This window comes from Mastigoproctus giganteus, chromosome 3 (assembly GCF_048544385.1).
Source record: "Mastigoproctus giganteus isolate SK-2022 chromosome 3, ASM4854438v1, whole genome shotgun sequence".
Taxonomy (NCBI): Eukaryota; Metazoa; Arthropoda; class Arachnida; order Uropygi; family Thelyphonidae; genus Mastigoproctus; species Mastigoproctus giganteus.
In genome coordinates, this window is record NC_143577.1 from 68,791,257 (window position 1) to 68,804,453 (window position 13,197).

At 37.5% G+C, this 13,197-nt stretch overlaps 1 protein-coding gene across 1 annotated transcript in view; it reads left to right on the top strand.

The window, feature by feature from the left end:
• The window catches only part of eIF5B (eukaryotic translation initiation factor 5B), a 609,831-nt gene that overhangs the window by 364,960 nt on the left and 231,674 nt on the right, over positions 1-13,197 (top strand). The gene's annotated exons all lie outside the window — the stretch shown is intronic.

Sequence of the window (13,197 nt, forward strand, 5' to 3'; positions counted from 1 at the left end):
CTGTGTACAAATGATTGTCAGTTCGAATGAAGTTTCAGCTCTGTGCGTCAATGTAGTCTGGAAGAATTTATGGCCCTCAGTCATCCATGATTTTGAAGTATTTGAAGCTGAAGGTTGTTCTAGAGCAGGAAATTATCACTCTTGGTGAGTCCTTAGCTCTAGAGTTGATGTGGAGGAGTTAATTGTGGACAGCGGAAAGGAGTTGACAACAGAGGGGCTCCAGGAATTAGATCAGATGGGCAAGCATAACAGTGGAGATGAGGAGGATAACTGTGTAGCAACAACTCAAGAAATTAAGGACATGTTTGTTGCATGGGATATTGTGAAGAGGAAAGTAAGAAAAAACCCAGATATTGATGACCCGCAAATTTGAAGATCAGGTGTTAAGTTATTTCAAGAACCTAATTGTTATTTTATATTGTACTTCATACGTAGTCTTATAGTTATTGTTAGGCTGGTTATTTTTATTTTTAATTTAGATAGTTTTTGTGGATATACTTAAAACCGTTATTTTGTTCGAATCTTGCAGCCATTGTTTTTGTATAGAGTAGTAGGGAATTCAAATTTTTAATTGTGGTAACTAGACAGCTCTAACGTGTAATTATATAGCGTAATACGCATCACTGCATTTAAGATTCTATTAGATAGCGTAGTATTGACAATTAATTAATTAAATTTATTGATCTTATTAATTTAAAATATCATGCCCCAGACTAGAACAGCAAACCAACAGGCACAAAGTGCCAGGAGTGCTGTGACTCAGAGGAGAACTTAGGGGGGCAATTCTCCAACGCATCACAGCCTAAAAAAATGTGCAATTTGTGAAATGTTTGCCGAACTCCCTGGAACAGAACATGATCTAGCCAAGGAGGTTGTCTTTGTGTGTGCTAGATACAGAGAGTGTCTAGAAATTAGGCATCAACTCAGCGTTCTACTGGGCGTCTATGAGAGCTTGAGTTGTAGGGTAGATGCCCTCGAAGAAATTAATATGAGGGGCCCGTCAGGCTCTCAGCTGCCCAACTCAACGCCAGAGCTCACTCCTGGGCATCAGGCAACACAGTGGCAATCTCCAAGGCAGAATGCACTGGTCCCAAAGGAACTAGTTATTGTTGGTGACTACTGGCAGGGAGACGGTATATATTGTGTAAAAAGGATAGGTGGAACAGGACCAGAGTATGTCTGCCAGGGGCAAAAGTTGATGAAGTTGTAAAGCATATATCATCTTTTAAGGGCACAAAAGGTGATATTGTTCTACACGTTGGCACCAAATGACATTAAGAGTAGGAGATCTGCAGATTCACTTAACAAATACAGGTCAATGTTGCAAAAAAGTTGTGAATTAGGGTTAAATTTGAAAGTGTCTGCAATTCTGCCCAGACACGAAAGGGGGGAGTATATGATGAGAGCCTTGTCAATCAATTCGGTCCTGGAGGGAATGTGCAAGGCTCAAGGGGTAGAATTTTTCTCAGCGTGGTCTGTGCTTGTTAACAGGAGAGACTGCTTCTACAGGGATGAGATTAACTTAAATAGAAAGGGTGTAAGAATATTTGCTGATACTATCGAGGCAGTGTTACATATGTCGGAAAACTGCTAGCTTGAGGGGATTCACAGACTAAAAGGTTAAAAGTAGCCGCAGGCAGAGGTAAGGTGATTCTTGCACAACTTATATTAGAATTAGTGGCAACCTGGAGCGAGGAGTGCTGGGGGTTTCAGGAACTGTTGGCAGTCATCGTGAAACAGATTGGTATATGGGATGTGTTAGGGTAACTAATAATAAGGATAGTATACTTGCTTGTATACCAATGCTAGAAGCATAGTAAATAAATTTGAGGTGTTGGTCAAGACATCAAAGGCAGATATTGTTGGGATAGCAGAGACGTGGTGTCACACAGATATAAGGAATGCAGAACTGGAATTTGGGGAGTACAATGTGTACAGAAAGGATAAACAGGATAGGAAGGGAGGAGGTGTTATGCAGTTAATTAAGAAAAACATAAAATCAAAAGAAGTGCATCCAGTTGATATAGATAAACAATGCACTGTTGAGTCAATTTGGTGTGTTCTAGGCCTAATGAGTACAATGAACAATTGTACAGAGAAATAGTGGGCTAGAAAATCAGAATGTCTTATAATTGGGGATTTTAATTTCCCAGATATTGACTGGAACTTGTGGGTTGGTCACTCACACACTAGTAAGACTTTTGTGGATTTATTGGATGATTGTTTTCTGCAGCAGCATGTTCGAGAAGCAACCAGAGAGGGTAATACTCTTGATCTGATTATCATCAGTGATCATTCGTGTATTAAGAATTTGCAGATAAAGGAACCACTAGGTGGCAGTGATGACAGTCTACTGATGTGGGATTTACTTAGATATAATTACCATCAGGGGTAAAGGAAAGGGTTTTTGCTTCTGTAAAGGTGAGTCAGTGGTCTCAGACAGTTTTTAAATTCTGTACAGTGGGATCAACTGACAGTGTTACCAACAGTAAATTCTAAGTGGAAAGCATTCAAGGAATTAATCGTGAATGCTACTAAAAGTTTCATACCTATTAAGAAATATTGTTCAAGGTTTAGGCCTAAATGGTTATAAAATGAACTAATGAAACTCGTGACAGAGTAGAAAAATGCATGGGATGCATATAAATTATCAAGCGACTCAGAAGCCTATGGCAGATATAAGCTAATCTGTAATAAGGTCACGAAGGAGATTAGGCAGATTACGAGAAATCTTTGGCAAAGGATGCTAAGAAAAACAGCAAGGATTTCTTTACTTATATAAAGTCTAAAGGAAGGGGATGAATCTGATTGGTCACTTGATATTGATGATTTAACTTTTGATGATCCTGCTCAGATAGCAAACAAACTGAATGAGTATGTTGAATCTGCATTCACACGAGCAGTTATTAAGGTTTGAAAATGGCAGAAGGTTATCAAATTGTAACAGGGTGGTTAATGATTTTGTAATGCAGTCTTTCTGTTAGATATGTAACAGTAATGGAGAAATCAATTAACCGCCAACTCTTAAACTACCTAGAAACCTTCCTTCTGATCAACGATCGCCAGTATGGATTCCATCCGTGTCTATCCACTGGTGATATTCTGGCTTATATTACCCATTTATGGACTAATTCAATGGAAAGGTTCAGTGAAACACAAGTAGTTGCTCTTGACATCTCAAAGGCTTTTGATCATGTTTGGCCTAAAGGTCTTCTAAACCAGCTTCCATCTTATGGTTTGCAAACTGTATTTAGTAATTGGTTATCCAGTTTTCTCTCTGATCACTCACTGAGGGTGATGGTAGATGGCTCTCTGTCTTCTAGGCGCCTCCGTAGCCAGGTGGGAAGGAGCAGCAGTGCGTAGCACACGCTTCTTGATTAGACCGGGGTTCGAGCCCGTCACCACCAAATACGGAGGATGCGGAAAGGTCATTCAGGGAATGACCACAGCATATCCCGGAGCAATATGGCCTTAGTTGCTAATGCTCCTAAAAACCAAATAACAACAACTCTCTGTCTTCTAACTTCTCCACTAATGCCGGTGTCCCCCAAGGTTCAGTTCTTTCCCCCACTCTTTTCCTCTTGCATATTAATGACCTTCCATTGACTGGAAATCCTATCCATAGTTTTGCCGATGATAGCACATTGCATTCCACTTTCCATTTTGAGAAACCTTGTCCTGCTCAATCAGCTTCAACTTCTCGAAAATCTGCTACCAATTCCTTAAACGCCGATCTTCAGGTAATGCTCCAGTGGGGCAAAGACAAATTAGTTGATATCAACCCTTCTAAAACTCAGTCTTGTCTTATATCTTGCAAAAAGGATTCTTCTGCTCCTATACTTATCTTTAGTGACACTCTGATTTCTAGGCAAAATGATATATCTCTTTTGGGGATTACCCTGACTTCTAATCTCTCTTGGCACAAGCACATTACAAATATTGCTTCCTCTGCATCTAAAAAACTTGGTTTTCTCTTTCACTGTCGACGTTACTTTTCTTCCTAACAGCTGCTCACTCTGTATAAATCGCAAATCCGCCCTGCCATGGAATATTGTTCCCACATCTGGGGTGGTGCCCCCAAAACCTCTCTCAGGCTTCTTGATTCCATTCAGAAGAGGGCAGTTAAGTTAATTAATGATTCATCTCTAACAGAGTCTCTCCACTCGCTTTCTCATAGACGCACTGTTTCTGCTGCATGCCTCTTCTACAGATACTTTCATGGGCACTGTTCTTCTGAATTGTCTTCTATAATTCCCGCTCTCTGTTTAAAAACAGTTCGAACACGTGCCGCCACCAGCCAACATCCATTTACTGTGCAACTTCAAACTCACAGAACCAACTTTTCATATTCCTCATTTATTCATTCAACTGCCATTTTCTGGAACAACCTTCCTTCATACATATTTCCTGAAAATTACAATCTACAGAAGTTCAAGTTCAATGTCAACAAATATCTTCTTTCGTCTTCTCAACCTCCAACCCAAGCACGTTACTAAGTACTATAGGTTCTAATGCCTCTCGTGTTTGGGGTTCACATAAAAAAAAAAAAAAAAATATGTAGATATATGCCATATATCCTCTGGATTTGTTTAGGTGAATAACGTATACCTTCTGGTTTTTATAAACTTGAAAAAACAAATATTATTAAAATATTTACTGAAAATTAAAAATAAATTATTAGAATATAATTCTTAGGCAATAATTGTAGTTCTATTATTTTTAATATGTTTTATATACATACATGCAGGTAGTTCCTGATTTTACGAGTTAATTTGTTCCTAACGAAAACTCGTAAAGCGGGAATTTATTTCCCATGAACGTTAAAAACAGGAGTTAAGTTCTCAACAATGAACATAGTATTTATAATAGGTTGCGCTAACAGAAAAGCCCAATAACCTGGAAAGTGCAAATTGTTTTTATTGTTTTATGGTCGTGATCTCCCAAAACGTGCTTTAGAAAAATATCACAAAGGCATTCAGAATTGATTCTTATAACAGGAACATATGATAATGATGAAAGTGTAGTGCAATTTCCATTATAAATATGACATTTTAGAGCAGGGGGTTCTCAACCGGGGGGGGGGATTGGATTGACAGACTCAAACTTGATCTTTCTACAAACTACAATTCTACAGATTGTACATAATCTACAGGACATCCCACTTTATTGAATGTCATCTTAAATTAAAAATAAAGATAAATATTTCAAATTTTTTGTCTTTTTGGAATGCAGCCTTTGAGTCAGACAGTCTTGGAAAGGGGGAATGATATTTTGACATATGGTGAAAAGGGTGCGGGGGGGTGAGGTTGAGAACCACTGTTTTAGAGAGAGAAATAGCTTAGTAATATAGCAAAATTTTCAGCTTGGAACGAATTACAAAAAAAAAAAAAAAAAAGTGTTATTGGGTTCATATTTTCACGATACTTCCATTAATTCCTATGGGATGCAAAATACGTCTCCACGATTTTTTTTTAAGTTTGCACCGGCCAGCAAAAACTTACGTAAGTCGGGGAGTTCCTTTACTTGAAATTAACTACCACACTACTAAAGTTAAAGTAATTTAAAATATGGAACCCAAAGCAAAACATCTAAACCAATATATAGTATATCCTTTGATTTAACAGACTTTGAATAACGGACAATTCCTACTGAATCAGACTTCTTGTATGTGGGACTCAGTCGTGTAACTGCCTCAATCCTGTAATTTATCATCAGTTTAAACATTCAAATTAACAAATAAACAAATTTACAGCTAATGAGGTGGCCTTGCTTTCATTTATCACTACACAATCGGACTTAAAAAGAAATTACTGTATGAAGTATTTTTGTTCTCTTTTATTACTATTTAAATAACTTGTTTGTTGAAATGCTGTACCTAAGTCATATTTGCTGTTTCTACTGTTATGAAGAAACTAAGTAAAACCAAATCCTTGCTGTATCATTTGCAAGATTGGTACTTTAGAGTGCGAGGGCATAAGGATTTTCCTATCATCGTTCTGAGAGTCTTAGACAATGGTAGATGTGCCATCTGAGCTGCCAGTGAGAGGGTACTTGGGAACCCTTGTAATACTGTATTTTACTGCATTTGTTATGCAGTAAAATACAGTATTACAACATTTAATGTTATGTATTTCATAGTATAATAATTTTTCATAATATTCTGGCAACTTTGGTGCCTTTCAAGTTTAACAGAGTTTGATTTGGCAGACTTGCTTTATCCCCATTTAGTCCATTAAATTGAAATTTTACTGTAATGTGGCTGTACATGCAATGTTCTCTCTGAGTCTCTTTCTAATGGCTTTGCTAACTTAGTATACTCAATTTTGTCCTTGTCAGTGTTTATCTTGCTCTTCATTTGTCGTCTTCGGTTCATCATGACAAGTGTTTCTTGACTAATTTTTTCTTCTTTGGATTTCTTTTTCATCATCATCATCATCAGCCATTTTCAATCCTGTAGGATGAATGCCTCTCCAGCAACTTTCTTGTTCCTTCTGTTTTGTGCAATGGCCATCCATTTACTACACACAAACTGGTGAATTGCATCTGTCCATCTTCGTTGTTGTATTCCACGTTTTTTTTCTAGCTCCTGTTGCGTACCATTCTGTTATTTTCTTAGTCCATCTATCATCATGTCTTTGAGTTATATGTCCTGCCCAAGACCATTTTAGTTCTTTAGTTTTGATAAGAATGTTTTTTACTTGAGTTTGCTGCCTAATCCATGTGTTTCTCTTCTTATCTAACAGTCTGATTCCCAATATATAATTCATTCCATTCTGTGCTGTGTAGTTCTCAGCTTCTCTTCCATTCTTTTGGTGCATGTCCAAGTTTCACTTCCATAAGTCATGGTGGCAAGTATACATTGGTTCATTATTTTACGTTTCAGACAAATTGGGATATTGCTCCTCCGTATGTGACTATATTTCCTGAATGCTGTCCACCCAAAATTTATTCTTCTCTTGACTTCCAGCCATTTATCATTATTACAGCTAATCCCAGATAAGTATATTATAAGTTATAAGTTATTACAACTTGTCCCAGATAAGTATATGACTCCACCTTTTAAATTACTGCTCCTTCAATCATTATATCCCTTTCTGTGGAATACTTGTTCATTACTTTTGTTTTAGCCATATTCAACTTTAGTCCAAAATACTTACAATGTCATCTGCAAATCGTAAATGGTTTAGGTACTCTCCATTCATATTGACTCCTTTCTGCAACCAGTCTAATCTTCTGAAAGCTTCCTCAAGGGCAGCAGTAAACAACTTCGAAGATAGTGTCTCCTTGTCAAACTCCTTTCTCAATTTTAAATTTGCTACTGTCTTTGTCTAGTCTAATGAAGGAGGTAGCGTTCTCATATATTTTCTTCAAAATCATAATATATGGGGTAGCTATGCCTTGTTTTAGCTCCCAAAACATTGCCTTATGCTGTATGGAGTTCAAATGTCTTTTCATAATCCACAAATGCCAGGGATAATGGTGTTTTGTATTCATTTGCTGTCTCCATTAGCTGTGATATTACATGAAGGTGATCCATAGTTGAGAATCCTGTCCTAAAGCCAGCTTGCTGTTTCAGTTGATTCTCATCAAGTATGCTTTCTATTTTTGCCCTCTCCATTCTCTTCTAATTAAACATCATCTTTAAAGCATCATTCTGAGAAACCAAAAAAGTCACTAATATTAAGGTAAGAAAGGTAATAATGGACCTAATTTTAGTGGTTTAGTTGGTCTGTGACAGCCAAATCCTATGCTTGCACCTTCACGATGGTGGGACTGTTAGTAACCTTGGGTATAACCCCCATGTGCAAGTCCTGAAATATGTCAACCTAGAACGCTGTGGGCGACCACCCAGATGCAAACCAATGTAAGCAGGGGTCGAGGTATGGGGCCCACATTAATGGATGAATGCCACCCCTTTGTGTTACCAGGCAATACTAGGTGGTAGATAACACTCATCAACTGATGCAATATCACCACTTTGCTTATCGGAGGCATGAAGTGGTGGAACCCATGTTTAGTCTGTAGAGCATAGCTCTGGTAAACCCTCCCCATTTCTTCCATCATGCAGCACAATTGATGTTTTAAGATGACATCATGCTAAGATCTAATCTTCTTTACATTTCGAGGGTGATTCTCTAAAACGTTTGGCCTGTTCGCAGGCCAGCGCTAGTTACTGGACTGAACCTATTGGTAACTCTCTAGGAGACTTCCAGATCAGCTAATGTATAATTGCATTGCCTCTACTCTGCCAGATAGTGACTGGAGGGAGTCTGCACAGTATGTATCTGGGGCAGGGGAATAAACTGTAATCCTGTCTTATTTGAATGAAATAAAGGCAAGAAGTCCCGTTAGAAAATTGAATTGAAGAATTATTTTTTTCATAAACTTTCATTTTAAAATACATTGAAAATAACCAGTCCTTGTAATCACCAACTGTCTTGTCTCAATTCCTCACTTAGACAAAACTTACCCTTGTCCAAACGAGCTTTGGAATAGGCTGAAAGGCTTAGCAGCCCAAAATTTCCCGAACTGCTATGCGTTTAAGCTTTTGATATCTCAGTATCTGTTGGAGTTACTGACACTGTTGGCAGTGTCATTTATCGAAATGATACTAATTTTCAGTAAAAAAGCTTTATGATGTAAGCCGTGTACTTTATTCAAGAGTATAACATTTCATCAATAACAGAAAGACTGTTCTTTAACAAGCTATAATTAAAATAAACTTCAGCGATGAATTGATATAACTCATTAAAAAAATCTCTATCATGAAACTTTAGATTTATAACATATAATACTATAAGTTAATAGTGTGCATGTGCCATTTTCCAGACAAACTGGCAAACAGAAACAGATAGCCTCAGCCAATTATTGATAGGATATATTGAATGGAGCTAGCCCTTGTCAACGTTCCATTCAATGTATCCAGTAATCAATAATTTGCTACATCATCATTTTAATTTTACTATTATATTATAATCTTTGTTTATTTATAGGGTACAGCAATGAAATCCAATTTAGGTTACCAAAATACTTGGCCGTGTGGTCTCATAGATACAGTTGTGCCCTGTATCCGCTGATTCAGTTACCCACGGTTAACCACAGAAAAAAAAAACTGGAAAAACTTTAACATGTACTACTCGCGTGTCCAATATGATGCTTCCCTTTATATTTTACAATGCCACGTATGGTTTGGTCACCAACATTATAATGGCTCTTTAGAGATTTAACAGATGTACTGTTTTCAAACTTTTGAATAATTTCAAGTTTTTGTTTACTTTGAAAGCACTACTCTTGCATTTGCCCATCATTTTTGCTATTTTTGAACAAAACAAAACAAAAAAAAAAAAAAAAAAAGTTACTATAAAAAAAAATCCATCCCTGACAAATAACGAAATAAAATTTGTCCTTTTGCGGTGCGACAGAAAACAACAATCGACGCGACACACCAAATCAAACTAAGCATTTGGAGTTTTTTTTTTTTTTTTTTTTTGAGCGGTAGGTGTGAAGACAGTGGGGGTTTCAAGATAATAGGTACACTAATCTCCCAATGACGACTTATAACGCCGGTTCTTGTTTATTTCTGTGGTGGCGCTCAATGATAGACACCCAGAGTGATTGGCATCATCAACCGACATTTAAGTGAATGCCGATTCACTTATTTATGACTTGCAAAATGTCTGTTTATACCTATTCTAGTTATTACTTGAATTTTATGATTTCTGGTTTTTTTTTTTTTTTTTTTTTTTTTTTTTTAATTTTGAGCCTTGGAGTTTCCTGGTAAATCAAGTCTGTACTTAATTATTACCATATTTAATGTCTTGCTGTATGTTTAATTTAATTTATCAATTAAACTTTATTATATTTTTTATGTACAAGAAAATCCCATTATATATGGTCGCTTATATTATTATATTAGTACATGGTCGCTTATATTTGCAGTTTCAGCCATCCACGGTAGATCTTGGAACGTAGCCCCCATCGATACAGGGGTCTTATTTGTATATTTTTCGCCCCTAATACTTATATTCCAAATTCTTGTTAAATTTCATCAGTTGTATAATTCCCTTTCGTATTCAGTTTAATAAATATATACATATATATTTATTAAATTTATAAATTTATTTTAAAATATATATTTAAAATATAAATATAATATATAAAATATATTATATTTATATTTAAAAATATAAATATATATTTATAAAGTTTAATATATATATACAGCCAGGCCTCGCATAGCACGAGTTCGATTAATGCGCGTTTCAGTTAACGCGATCTTTTTTTTTTAATGCCATAGTTGAAAAAGATTTGAATCGCGCGTCGGACGCGCAATAAACAAACGTTTGCCTGCTGCCCCCCTCAGTGTGTTCTATCCGCTAATAAAGTCAATGCAGACTTGCATTTAAAAATTCTAATTTTTAAATGAGCCAGATGAAAATGTTACCATGAAGGAGATAACGATAAAAGAACTAGATGAAATCTTTCGTATCGCAGAGAACCTCAAACAAAAGGTGTGAGGTTCTCTGTGATATTTATTTCCCCAGGACCCAGAGAAGATTATCGGCTATCAGAAATTGATTGAGGAAAAGAGAAAGTCAACACTGTTCAAATATTTCCCCAACAGTCATTTCTTCATTGTGTATTTTATGTCAGATTCCGAAACTTTCGGTTCACGGCGCCCTTAGTGTCTCGATTTTTTCACGGCGCCCTTAGTGTCTCAATAATTTTTTCTCAGCGCACCTAGACCAAAAGAAATACCTAACAGTTCCGTTTAGTAGTAGTAGTTAGGTCCAAACAACTTAATAAGAACTGTTGAAACCGAACTACCTCAAGCTAGTAGTTCACGCGGCGTCTGATGACAGATGTCGAGTATCGTTGTGCTTCCATCAAAAATTTTAAATATTCCGCGGCGCACAGTTTGGGAACCGCTGTTTTATACAATAAACATTTAATTCCATAATTATTTTCATTATATTTTACATTGTATACAGTTAACCAGTTATTTAAAAGGTATTTTTAAAATTCTTTATAGACATTCCAGAAGGTTAAGGACCAATTATAATTTTTCCTATTGATTATTATATTCGATTAACGCGTTTCTGTTTTGCACAATGCACTCACGAGACGAATTAATTGTGTTAATCGAGGCGAGCCTGTATATATATAAGGTTACTACCCAAATGTTCCCGAAATTTGAATGTTGCCCATGAACTACGTTTAGTGTGGATTTCTGGTGCTAGGTAACACTGCATGCATCTTTTGTGAATCAGTGTGCCACGTGGCATCAGGCTGGATAGAGTCATTGAATATTTATGTGCAGCTCTTTGATAGTTTGTGATTGTTGCGATGGCTGATGTGAGAGAGCAACGTGCATGCAAATACAGCAGCAGAAACCCATAAGGAGTTGAAACAAGCTATTGGTGACAGTGCATTAGGTTAGATGCAGACCCACTACTGGTTTATCCATTTTAAAAATGGTTGAATGTCGGTTGATGATGCCAATCACTCTGGGTGTCTGTCATCTAGCACCACCACATAAACTGTCGCAAAAGTTCGGGTGACGATCCATGAAGATCGCAGGCGGATCAACCACGATATTTGTGGCATTGCAGGACTATCGTACAGCACATATCAGTGGATTTTGTCAGATGAGTTGAACATGAGAAGGATTGCGGCCAAGTTCGTGCCATGGTTACTGAGTGAAGACAAAAGCAGCATCGCATGGACGTTAGCAAAGATCTTCAAGAACAGGCCAGGAGTGATGAAAACTTTTTTCTACAGTCATCACAGATGATGAGAGTTGGGTATGACCCAGAAACCAAGCAACAATCCATCTTCGCCCCGACCAAAGAAACTTTGACAAGTGAGGAGCAATGTGAAGTCCATGCTGATCTGTTTTTTTGAACATTGACTGGATTATCCATCCCTCCTGGCTAGACGTCAACGCAGAGTTCTACTGCGACGTCCTGAAGCGGTTAAGGGAAGCCATCAGAAGGAAACATCCAGAGAAGTGCTGCCCAAAGAACTGGGTCCTTCATCGTGACAGTGTGCCAGCCCACACATCTCTCGCTGTGGTGCAGTTTTTGGCATCCAACATCTTGTTCCCCCCCCCCCCCTATTCGCCAGACTTAGACTCCTGCAACTTCTTCCTCTTCCCAAGAATGAAAATCAAGCCGAAGGGTTGAAGATTTGGCAGCATAGAGGATATCTGAACCGAATCGCAGGTGGTGCTGATCACTATAACAAAGGACTTTCAGGACGCATTAAAATCATGGAAGAAGCACTGGGATTGGTGTTTGCGCTCTCAAGGGAACTACTTCGAAGGTGTCTGTGGGGAATAAGACCTAGGGCTAGTCTTAATTTATTTTATAAATACAATTCCGGAACTTTTGGGTAGCACCTCGTGTGTGTGTGTGTGTGTGTAATGACAATTTTATATGCAGAGGGATTATCCTACACTCATGAGAAAGATGAACAGAAAGCAAGTTCTGTGAAATTCTGTGCCCTACTGAACATAACACCAACAGAAACCGAACTTTTGCAAAAAAAAAAAAAGCCTGTAGGAAATCTGCTGTGCCCGGATCCACTGTAATTAGAAAGCTTGAGTATTTCACAGGTGGAAGAACTAGCACAAAACATGACTATTGATACTGCATCAGCTATTTTCAAAGACAGATGAATTACAGTCACTGGAAGTCAGAGACCTTGGGTACAAGGGACGTTTGAAAAACTCCTGGCCTGAGTATGAAAGGATAATAGTACAGTGTTAAAAAATTTCTGTACTTCTATAATACTTCAAATAGTAACCCACCAAGTTTTGTACAGTTTTCAGTAATGCCTTTTTTAATTACAGGTTGGGTCATGAAGTCAACAGTGTTGTGTGAGTAAGGAGAGATGGACAAAATCAGTCACCATGCAGTCATTCAGTATTTGGATAAAAAGGGAATAATGCCAATATCAATTCATGAGGATATAGTTACAACATTGGGGGAGGATGTGTCTTCCTATTCCATGGTTAAGAAGTGGCAGCAGAATTTAAATGAGAAAGGAGAGCCTGGAAGATAACCATTGCTTTTGAGGACCTGTAGCGTCCAGCACTCTTGAAGTTTTTAATAATGTGCATGATTTGGTGATGAATGATCAACAAGTGACAGTTTGGTACATTTCCAACATCTTTGGCATCTCATCTGAATGTGT